Source organism: Chlorocebus sabaeus, chromosome 1 (genome assembly GCF_047675955.1).
Source record: "Chlorocebus sabaeus isolate Y175 chromosome 1, mChlSab1.0.hap1, whole genome shotgun sequence".
Lineage (NCBI taxonomy): Eukaryota > Metazoa > Chordata > Mammalia > Primates > Cercopithecidae > Chlorocebus > Chlorocebus sabaeus.
Window position 1 is genome coordinate 20,608,317 of NC_132904.1, and position 11,580 is coordinate 20,619,896.

General features: G+C 48.2%; 1 pseudogene; it reads left to right on the plus strand.

The window, feature by feature from the left end:
- Positions 1 to 6,988: 6,988 nt before the first annotated feature.
- Positions 6,989 to 7,826, plus strand: LOC119624256 (large ribosomal subunit protein eL8-like; annotated as a pseudogene).
- The last annotated feature ends 3,754 nt before the right edge of the window (positions 7,827 to 11,580 follow it).

Consider the following 11,580-nt stretch of genomic DNA (forward strand, 5'->3'; position numbering starts at 1 on the left):
GTAGCTGTGCTCCCCAGAATCCAGCTCTCAGTGCTAGAGGGACTGGTACGGGTTTTCCTTTTCTCCAACAAGTCCCTTCCCATTCCTATAAGATTAGACAGCCCCATCCATTGTCATGGGACTGGTGACAACTCCCTCTGGGAGGACACTTCTCTGTCGATGATATGGAGCTCAGCCTCGTGACTTGCCTTAACCAATGGCATGTGGGCAGAATGACAGATACCACATCCAAGCAGGAGCTTTGAGAGCCACCATGTGGCTTGACCACTGCTTTTTCTTTCCTCTCCCATGAGAAGACCCTCAATAGGGATGCATTTTTCATCTTGGATCTGGGAATAACAAAGACACATGAAACAGAGTCTCGCGTGACCCCCAGCAATCTTTAGCAGTCATGTAACATAAGTGGGGAATAGGGCCTTTGTTGATATAAATCAATGGGAGTTCTTTGTTACTGCAGTATAACCTCACAGAAGCTGTGACTCTCCAGCCAACCCCAACCCCATGCTCAACAATTCGGGAAGCTTTGCAAGAGCCTTTAAATAAAATTTTTCTGCACAAACAACTAGATTTCACTTGCCATGCTTATAACTAATACCTACTGTGGTTAATGTTATTTCGTCATGATTATTAAATGCTGTGACTTTAGGCCAGTTATCATTGGCTTGTAAATGCCATGCCTCAAGTGTCCTTATCTGAGCCGGGAGGGTGTCTGCAGTTGAAACTTGGTGTAGAGACCTAATTCCATGTCCCCCCTCGCCTGACCCTGCAGCCAGGGGGATTAAACTGAGACCATGAGGAATGGGGCAGGCCCTATTCCCCTGGCCCCAAGTCTTTCATCTCCAAGCCCCCCCCCCCTTTTTTTTTTTTTGAGACAGAGTCTTACTCTGTCGCCCAGGCTGGAGTGCAGTGGTGTGACCTAGGCTCACTGTAACATCTGTCTCCAAAGTTCAAGCGATTCTCCTGCCTCAGCCTCCCAAGTAACTGGGATTATAGGCACCTACCACCACACCAAGCTGATTTTTGTATTTTCACTGAGGATGGGGTTTCACCATGTTGGCCAGGCTGGTCTGAAACTCCTGACCTCAGGTGATCTGCCCACCTCGGCCTCCCAAAGTGCTAGGATTACAGGCGTGAGCCACCGCACTTGGCTTAATTTTTGCATTTTTAGTAGAGATGAGGTTTTGCCATGTTAGCAAAAGCCTGCTGTACTTCTTTAGCCATAAAGTGAGTGCCTTGGTCAGAGGCAATGCTGTATGGAATACCATGATGGTGAATAAGGCATTCTGTGAGTCCATGGATGGTAGTCTTGGCAGAAGCACTGCGTGCATGATAGGCAAACCCATATCCAGAGTAAGTGTCTATTCCAGTGAGGATAAACCTTTGCCCTTTCCATGATGGAAGAGGTCCAATATAATCAACCTGCCACCAGGTAGCTGGCTGATCACCCCAAGGAATGGTGCCATATCGAGGACTCAGTGTTGGTTTCTGCTGCTGGCAAATTGGACATTCAGCAGTGGCCATAGCCAGGCAGGTCAGCTTTGGTAAGTGGAAGTCCGTGTTGGTGAGCCCATGCATAACCTCTATCCCTGCCACCATGGCCATTTTGTTCATGGACCCTTTGGGCGATGACAGGGGTGGCTGGGGAAAGAGGTTGAGTGGTGGCCACAGAATGGGTCATTCTATCCACTTGATTACTAAAATCCTCTTCCACTGAGGTCACTCGTTGGTGAACATGTACATGGGATACAAATATCTTCACAGTTTTTGACCACTCAGAGAGGTCCATCTGCATACCTCTTCCTCAAATTTCTTTGTCATCAATTTTCCAATCATGCTTCTTCCAAGTCCCTGACCATCCAGCCAAACCATTGGCTACAGCCTACGAATTATATAATCACACATCTGGCCATTTCTCCTTCCATGCAAAGTGTACAACCAGGTGTGCTGCTCAAAGTTCTGCCCACTGGGAAGATTTCCCTTCACTGCTGTCCTTCAGGGATGTCCTAGAAAATGGCTGTAGTGCTACAGCTGTCCACTTTCTGGTGATGTCTGCATATCGTGCAGAACCATCTGTGAATCAGGCTCTAGTCTCCACTCCTCTGTCAACTGACCCTAGGGAACTCCCCACGAGGCCATCAGTTCAGCCGTGAAGAGAGAAGGCAGGGTGACAGGAGTGGAGACCATGGGCATTTAAGTGACTTCCTCATGTAACTTACTTGTGTCTTCAGGACCTACTCAAGCCAGATCACGTATATACAACCTCCATTTGATGATGGAATGCTGCTTTATGGCCTGATGGGTCAGAAAGCACCCAATTCATGATAGGCAGCTCAGGTCACCTGGTGCTTTGATGACCCATAGTCAAACGTTCAGTTTCCATCAAAGCCCAGTAACGAGTCAAGAGTTGTCTCTCAAAAGGAGAGTAGTTATCTGTAGAAGATGGCAGGGCCTTGCTCTAAAATCCTAGAGGCATCCACTGCGATTCACCTATGTGATGGCATCCCTATCTGCCACTGACACCTCAAGTACCATTGGATCTGCTGGGTCATATGGCCCAAGTGTCAGAGCAGCTTGCACCACATCCTGGACCTGTTGCAGAGCCTTCTCCTGGTCTGGACTCCACTCAAAATTGGTAGCCTTTCGGCTCACTTGACAAAGGGCCAGAGTAACACACCCAAATGAGGAATGTGTTGCCACCAAAATCGAAATAGGCCCACTAGGCATTGTGCCTCTTTCTTGGTTGTAGGAGGGGCCAAATGCAGCAACTTATCCTTTACCTTAGAAGGAATATCTCGACAGGCCTCACACCACTGGAACCATAGAAATTTTACTGAGGTAGAAGGTCCCTGAATTTTAGTCGGATTTACTTCCCATCTTCTGGCACGCAAATGTCTCACCAATAAGTCCAGTGTGTTTGCTACTTCTCGCTCACTGGATCCAATCAGCCTAATGTCATTAATGTAATGGACCAGTGTGATATCTTGCAGAAGTGAAAAGTGATCAAGGTCTCTGCGAATAAGATTATGACACAAAGCCAAAGAGCTGATATACCCCTGAGATAGGACAGTAAAGATATATTACTGGCCTTGCCAGTTGAAGGCAAACTGCTTCTGGTGAGCCTATGGACAGCAATGGGGAAAAAGGCATTTGCCAAGTCAATGGCTGTATCCCAGGTACCAGGAGATTGTTAATTTGCTCAAGCAATGAAACCACATCTGGTATGGCAGCTGCAATTGGAGTCATCACTTGGTTAAGTTTACAACAATCCACTGTCGTTCTCCAAGATCCGTCTGTCTTCTGCACAGGCCAAATGGGAGAGTTGAATGGGGATGTGGTGGGAATCACCACCCCTGCATCTTTCAAGTCCTTGATGGTGGCACTAATCTCCATAATCCCTCCAGGGATGTGATATTGTTTTTTATTTACTATTTTTCTAGGTAGAGGCAGCTCTAATGGCTTCTATTTGGCTTTTCCCACCATAATAGCCCTTACCCAACCAGTCAGGAAGCCAATATGGGGGTACTGTCCGCTGCTAAGTGTGTCTACGCTAATTACGCATTCTGGCACTGGGGAAATGACCACAGGATGAGTCCGGGGACCCACTGGACCCACCGTAAGTCAGACGTGAGCCAAAACTCCATGAATTACCTGACCTCCATAAGCCCCCACTTTAACTGGAGGACCATAATGACATTTTCAGTCGCACAGAATCAAAGTCAGCTCAGAGCCAGTGTCCAGTAGTCCCCAAAATGTCTGATCATTTCCCTTTCCCCAGTATACAGTTACCCTGGTAAAAGGCCGGAGGTCTCCTTGGGGAATGATGGGAGAAAGATTCACTGAATAAATTGTGGGTAATGTAGTGGGGTCCTTCCTCAAGGGGACCTGGCCTCCCCTTCATTCAAGGGGTTCTGGGTCAATAAACCGGTTGGGTCTGTAAATCAAGTTGGGAAATTGATTGAAGGACCATGATTCTCTGTTTTTATAATTCAAATTAGCCTTTCGTGCGTTCGACCTAGAAGTTTTCTTCTTGCATAATTTAAGTGGAAATGCAGTAGGCTTCCTATCAATTTTACTTCTAGGAACACCATGATTAATTAGCCTATGCCAGAGCTCTACATGAGACTATTCTGATTGCCGTTTTGCCTCTGCTGTCCATTATGGTAGGTACACCCACCTTGCCTTTGAAAGTTGAGTGCTGCCACTTGGCCCCTGCCACCTCAGGATCCAGTTATTCCCATTGTATTTAAATTTTGTAGTTGAGTGACTGCAGTTCCCACTGTTAGATCTGACATACAGAGAAGAGCAATTACAGGGTTCTCCAAAGATGCAGGTGCTGCCCTTACAAATCTATTTCACAAGGCATTGGTCAAGGGTATATCTTCTGGACCCTCCCAGCTGGGATGAGTAGGTCTGAAGTGACTAATCCACTCCACCATCCCCATATCCCCAAGCCTTTGGATCCCTTCCTCTACTTTAAGCCAAGGGAGATAGGCATCTCCAGCTAACTCACAGTGGGCCATCTTTTAATCCATAGTTCAGCTAACCAAGCAAACAGAACCTCTTTGAGCTTCTCAAGCTACAATATTAAATTCAGAGTCCCTACTTAGTGGGCTCAAGTCAATAAATTCAGCCTGATCCAACTCTATGTTCCTTCTACCATTATCCCATACCCTTAATATCCACTCCCATGGATGTTCTCCAGATTCCTGTTTATATAAACTGGAGAACACAAACAGTTCTTTTTGAGTGTAGTGCACCTCCTCATGGGTCACACTCTCAACCTCACCTCTAGCAGCCCACCAGAACTTCAGTCTAGTTACACGTCTAGAAGCAAACAGAGGTGTTGACGATGGCTTCTGAGGAGAAACAACGTTATCTTGCCTGGCAACTGCCTCAGGTGAGGCCATCACTGTTGCCTCAGACAGTGCAGGGTTAATCTCCTCAGACAAAGGTGTAAAGGCTGATGGCAGCACGGGTCAGGGAGGGGATGTTGCCACTACAGGGGATGGGGAAGCTGTTCCTTCTGGCAAAAAAGGTTCATTAGAGTTTACAAACTCAGTGTCCCCAGCTTCATCAGTTTTCTCCCACCTGTCCCCATTCCAAGTTGCAGGGTCCCATTCTTTTCCAATCAAGAGTCACATCCTTAAAGGAGATAAAGGAGATGCAGAGATGGAGAGAGACCTTCTCTTCCCTTTACTCCATTTCCATTGCTTGGAAAGCAGACCCAACAGACAAACTGGTCATCTTTCTTTAACTGCATGAAACTGCATGTTGGGGATGATGGAGAAACATGATAGAATGTCTGGGTCCTTGCCAACATTAAGCAGCCATGCCAGAGAGAGAGATTTCCATTTTGCTGAAGCCACTGAACTTGGGGTCTTTTGTTAACGGCAGACTAATCTATATCCTTGCAGTTTCTCTTGGTTTCATTTGCTTTACATGGATTCAGAGAGTGACCTTTTTCCTAAACTCATCTTCAAAGTTTAGGGATCCTTGATTCTAATCCTCATTGCCCAAACCAAAACCTCCATGTTTTACTCCATGAACAATGTACCTCCTCCTCTTTGAGGCCTCCTTCGACCTGTAAAGTAGGAAAAGTGAACTCAGCAACACTGAAGAACAGTGCAGATGAGTGAGGTCACAGATCAAGGGCTTTCAGCTTTAGAGAAAGAATGACATTTAATAACAGATGATGAGGAGGATGACAGTGATAGAAATGATAATGCAAGGGTAGCTGTAATCGAGATACAGGTCTGCGGTTTCTGATGGTGATGGAGTTGGTGATGGAGGAAGTGGTGATAAATGGTTGTAAGAGTTGTGATGAGAATGAAAATTGTGGCGTTACTAGTGACACTGATGGTGGGAGAGGTGGTGATAATATTGATGGCAATGATAACAATGCTGATGATGGTATCTGATTAGAATGATGTGGTTGCTATGGTGATAAGGATGGTAATGGTGGTTGCTATGGTGATGATGATGGAGATGGTTGCTATGGTGATGACAATGGAGATGGTGGTTGCTATGGTGATGGTGATGCAGACGCTGGTTGCTACAGTGATGATGGGAGTGATGACTGTAGTGATAAGAAGAATGGTGAAGTGTGATGGTGAGGTAATGAGAGGTCATTATGGTGATGATAACAATTATGGTGCTGGTGATAGTGATGATTGTACTGCAGATGATGGTGGTGATCCTGATGACAACAATGGTAATACAAGAATGACATTGACATTGGTAGTGTTAATAGCGATATCAATGGGATATCTTTTTATTTATTTTTTATTGCTGGATATAGAATTGTGAATAACTTCTCTCTGGTCATGGATCACCTTTTCTTCATGAGATGACAGCCAGATTTATAATTCCAGATCTGATCTGTTCAACAGTTCCTGGACTCATATATGCATTTTTACATCTCATCTCTTCTCATGCAATCACATGTGGAACACTTGTTCCCCTTAGCATCTGCCCCACACCTGTTCTTCCTGTCATCCTCATCTAAGTAAGTCACAGCACCATACATCCACAGTGCAAATTCTAGGACATATCCTTGGTTCCTTCCTTTGACATATCTTCCCCATCCACCTGGATTTCCAGCCCTTCAGTAAGCCCAGCCACCTCTACCTTCCATTGCTTTTGATCTGCATCCTCCCACCGTCTTGTTCCAAGTCACCATCATCTCCCTCCTGGCTTAATGCAATCATCTCCTAACTGGACAACTCAGCCCCCTGGTTTCAGTCTTTTTTATTTTTATTTTTTATTTTTGGAGATAAGGTCTCACTCTGTTGTCTGGGCAGGAGTACAGTGGTGTGATCACAGCTTACCGCAGACAGCCTCCAACTCCTGGGCTCAAGTGATCTTCCCACCTCAGCCTCCTGAGTAGCTGGAACTACAAATGCGCCACCACACTCAGCTAATTTTTAATTTTTTTTTTTTTTTTTTTAGAGACAGGGTCTTGCTATGTTGCCCAGGATGGTCTCAAACTCCTGGCCTCTAGTGATCCTCTCACCTGGGTCTACCAAAATGTTGGGATTATGAGCGTGAGCCACCACACTTGGCCTGGCTTTCACTCTTGCCACCCTACAATCCTTCTCCTCTCAGCAGTCAGAGTTATACGTTACAAACGCAAATCAGACCCCTCCACCACCAAACAGCTGACCCAGGACCTCCACTACCAAACAGCTACTCAGCTCCTTAAGCTAACCCACAAATACGGACCAGAGACAAAGCAAGAGAAAAAGCAGAGGCTGTTGGCCCAGGCTGAGAAGAAAGCTGACAGCAAAGGGGACATCCTCACTAAGAGACCACCTGTCCTTCAAGCAGGAGTCAACACCATCACCACCTTGGTGGAGAACAAGAAGGCTCAGCCGGTGATGACTTCATGTGAACAGACGTTCGGTTGCCAGCCTGCTGCCTCCCGCAGAGAAGAGTGTGCATGCTAGGCCAATCACCTCTTAGTGGGTAGCTTGGAGACAACGGGCCTAACCATTTTGAGTAGCATTTGACTACTCATTGAGCTTGTTGTCTTCCTGCCTGCCCTGCATAGTAAAATGGGGGTCTCTGATTGCATTATCAAGGGGAAGGCACGACTGGGACGTCCAGTCCACAGGAAGATCTGCACTACTGTTGTCTTCACACAAGTTAATTCAAAAGACAAAGGAGCTTTGACTAAGCTGGTGGAAGCTATTAGGACTAATTACAATGACAGAAATGATGAGATCCGTCATCACCGGGGAAGAAATGTACTGGTTCCCAAATCTGCGGCTTGCATTACCAAGTTGGAAAAGGCAAAGGTTAAAGAACTTGCCACTTAACTGGGTTAAATGTACACTTTTGTTTTCTGTACATAAAATTTATTAAAATGATACAAATTCTCCTTCAAAAAGAATTTTCCCTCTTCCCTGCTTAAGAGCTATCAATGTCGTATATGCATGGATTTTCATGCTGGGGTCAGCAGCTTTTGATGGTTCCTTAGGAATCCAGAGGAGGTAGGGGATGGGCAGAGCAAGTGTGGTTCCTAACTTCACATCCCCCCAACCCCTACTGCCAGAGAAGCCTCACTTGTACCAGGTGTACAAAGAGGCAGTATAACCTTGAGATGAAGGTCAAGGCTTCAAAGTCAGTCGGCCTGCATTCAAAACCTGACTCTACATCTCTCAAGCTGTGTGACCCTGGCCAGGTTACTCGTCTTCTCTGATCATTAGTCTCCTTATCTGTAAAGTGAAGCTAATGTTGTACTTGCTTCCTAAGGGTTGTTGGGAGGAATAAATGAGTTCATTTGGATAAGGCACTTAGGACCACGCCTAGCACACAGTAAGTACTCACTAAGTGGTGGCTATTATTGTCAATTACTTTTTTTGATTTTGCTTTTGGTTTTCTTGGTGACAAGGTCTTACTCTGTCACCCAGGCTGGAGTGCAGTGGTACAATCTCAGCTCACTGCAGCTTTGACCTCCAAGACTCAAGCAATCCTCCCACCTCAGCCTCTGGAGTAGCTGGGACTATAAGAGCATGCCACCACACCCCGCTAATTTTTGCATTTTTGGTAGAGACGCAGTTTTGCCATTTTGCCCAGGCTGGTCTCGAACTCCTGAGCTTCGGCAATCCTCCTGCCTCGGCCTCCCAAAGTGTTGGGATTACAGGTGTGAGCCACTGCACCTAGCCTGTTAACTACATTTTCACACAGGAATTTATTTCCACTGATTAAAAGGGGGGAAAAAAGTGAAAACCATTAGTTTTCATACTTTACATTGCAATTATTGCTACGCACCTTCTATATTTGGCTGGAAATTTCTTGTGGGGGAAAGACCAGGTTTCATTCAGTGTCTCTGACACCTCAGAGACGCTGCATCTAGCAGGCCTTCAATAAATACGCACCAAGGGAGGAAGGAAGCCAGGCAGTGCATGTGCCCCCGGCCTTCCCCAGGTGACAGGCCACAGCATGTCATGCTCATGTGTCTCCAGCAGGTGTTGTCCTTGTCTCTGAAACGGCCGTCTGGGCCCTGCTCACTGCAGTCCAGGCCCAGGGAGGGTCAGATGAGACCTGAAGCATATGCTGTGGGCCCAGCAGATCTGGATTGTTCTGTGTCGGGCAGGAAAGAGGCCCTGGGAGAGGTGCGAAAAACCTCACCAGAGTAGGTCACAGGCTGCTTGGAGCTTCCAGGCTTGGGTTCTAGTCCCAGCGGGGGACACCAGGAGCACCCGTTTCCTCTCTGAGCCTTGGTTTCCTCCCCTCCAAAGAAGGGGCAATCCTGCGACGGGACATCAGGATGCTGTCAGGCCCCACCTGACAGACGAGAGGCGTTGGATTTGCGGTTTTGTTTCTTTTTTCCTTTTTTCTTTTCTGTTTTTAAGTTGCACCTCCCAGGGAAGTCCAGAGGCAGCTCCAGACCTCCCCAGCACATGGATTCTGCCTCTCTGAGGGACAGCGAAATGAAAAACTCAGCAGCCTGGAATTCTGAGGAGGGAGAAACCAGGGGTGAAGAACATATGGAGCTGCGTAGGTTCCTACGGAAGATGCCAGGAAAGCCAGTGGTCCAGGCGGACTACACCTTGGACACACTCTTCTGCGCTGGCGTGAGCACATCCGGGTAGGCCGCGGGTCTCTTTTCCTCAGAGGCAGACGCGCTGGAGTTACATGGATAGGGAGGTGGAGGTGGCGCTCCTCTGTTGCCGCGGTCCCCTCAGCCTCCTTGGCTGTGGCTCAAGCAACCCCTTCCCCTCTCTGGGCCTTTCTCTCTGTGAAATGAGGCTGGCCTGGGTCAGGCATTTTCAGGCTTAGCAGTAGAGGCCTGACTGTGCAACACCCAGTGTGGAAGACAGACATGGAGGTAGACAAAGAAAGCTGTTGGAGCCTAGGATGACGGGACAAGGACCCCACTCCCCTGGCCACCCCTTCACTGCAGTGATCCTAAGTGACTCAAATCACGGGCTAGCTCTCCAAGGCTCTTTCTTTTTTTCCTTTTTTTTTTTTTTTTTTTTTTTTGAGGAGTCTCACTCGGTCGCTCAGGCTGGAGTGCAGTAGCATGATCTTGGCTCACTGCAACCTCCACCTCCTGGGTTCAAGCGATTCTCCTGCCTCAGCCTCCCAAGTAGCTGGGACTACAGGCATGCGCCACCATGCTCAGCTAATTTTTGTATTTTTAGTAGAGACGGGGTTTCATCATGTTGATCAGGCTGGTCTTGAACTCCTGACCTGGTGATCTGCCTGCCTTGGCCTCCCAAAGTGCTGGGATTACAGGCATGAGCCACCCAGCCCTAAAAGGCTCTTTCTAAGTGCAAGTCTTCATGACACTGCAGTCCTCCCCCTGGCTCACCTCAGCTGTCCTCCCACAGCTCCTCCCACAGGTCCCCGGCCTCCAGGGATGTCCCATCTCCCTGACCCCTCCCCACACTCGCAGGCCCAGGGAATGTGAGGTTTGGAAGGGGGCCCCTGGAGGGGGCTGCCGGATTCATCTATCACTGGGATAGATGGGGAAACTGGTCCAAGGTCCCATAACTCCCAGGGCAGAGCTAGGTTCTCCCCGCCAATCTGCACCCCACCTCTGACCCTCAGACCGAGCCTCTCTCCAGGCCTGCATGAGAGCGGGCCAGATGTTCGTGGGTGCTGGGCTTGGTGTCAGGGCCAGCGGGATGTCGGCCCGCCCCCGCAAGGTCGCTGCCCTTGCACTTCCCCTCCTAGCAGCTAATTAGCTCCAGGCCAGGTCCACCAGAGTTCCCAGGATGCTCCTGAGCTGGGACCTCACCCAACCTGCTGAGGTCACGGCCCCTCCTGCCCGCCCTTGCTTTTCCTCCAGGCCCGTCTCTCACCCCTCAGACACCCTTCTCCTTAGCTCCCCTTTCATTCCACAGAAGAGGGGTAAGAAGCTCCGAGTGGAGATCACACAGCAAAGCAGAGGCAGAGTCCAGAGGAGACCTGCCCCGATTCTCAGCCCAGCACACCCACTCTTCCCACCTGCGGAGGGCAACCCGGAGGGTGGGTGAAGGTTCTACTCCTGTCTCCACCACCTCCCAGCTGCGTGACCTTGAGAAAATTACTTCCCTTCCATGACCCTCAGTCTCTTCATCCCTAACAGGGATAATAACAGTTGTTGATGATAGGAATAAATCATCAACAATATTAAATGTCCTGAACATGTGAATATTAAATGAGATAAAATGCATAAGCACCCAGCACCTTATATATTGCTAGATCGTTTCTCTCTCTCTCTCTTTTTTTTTTGTTTTTTTTTTTTTTGTTTTTGAGATGGAGTCTTGCTCTTGTTGCCCAGGCTAGAGTGCAGTGGCATGACCTCAGCTCACTGCAACTTCTGCCTCCCAGGCTCAAGCAATTCTCCTGCCTCAGCCTCCTGAGTAGCTGGGACTGCAGGCACCCGCCACCGTGCCTGGCTAATTTTTTGCATTTTTAGTAGAGACAGAGTTTCACCATGTTGACCAGGCTGGTTTCGAACTCCTGACCTCAAGTAATCCACCCAGCTTGGTCTCCCAAAGTGCTGGGATTACAGGTCATCCTGGAACTTTCCTGAGTCCCTGTGCACTGCCCCTCCTCCCCCTTCTGCATCACAACATTCTCTGGCTG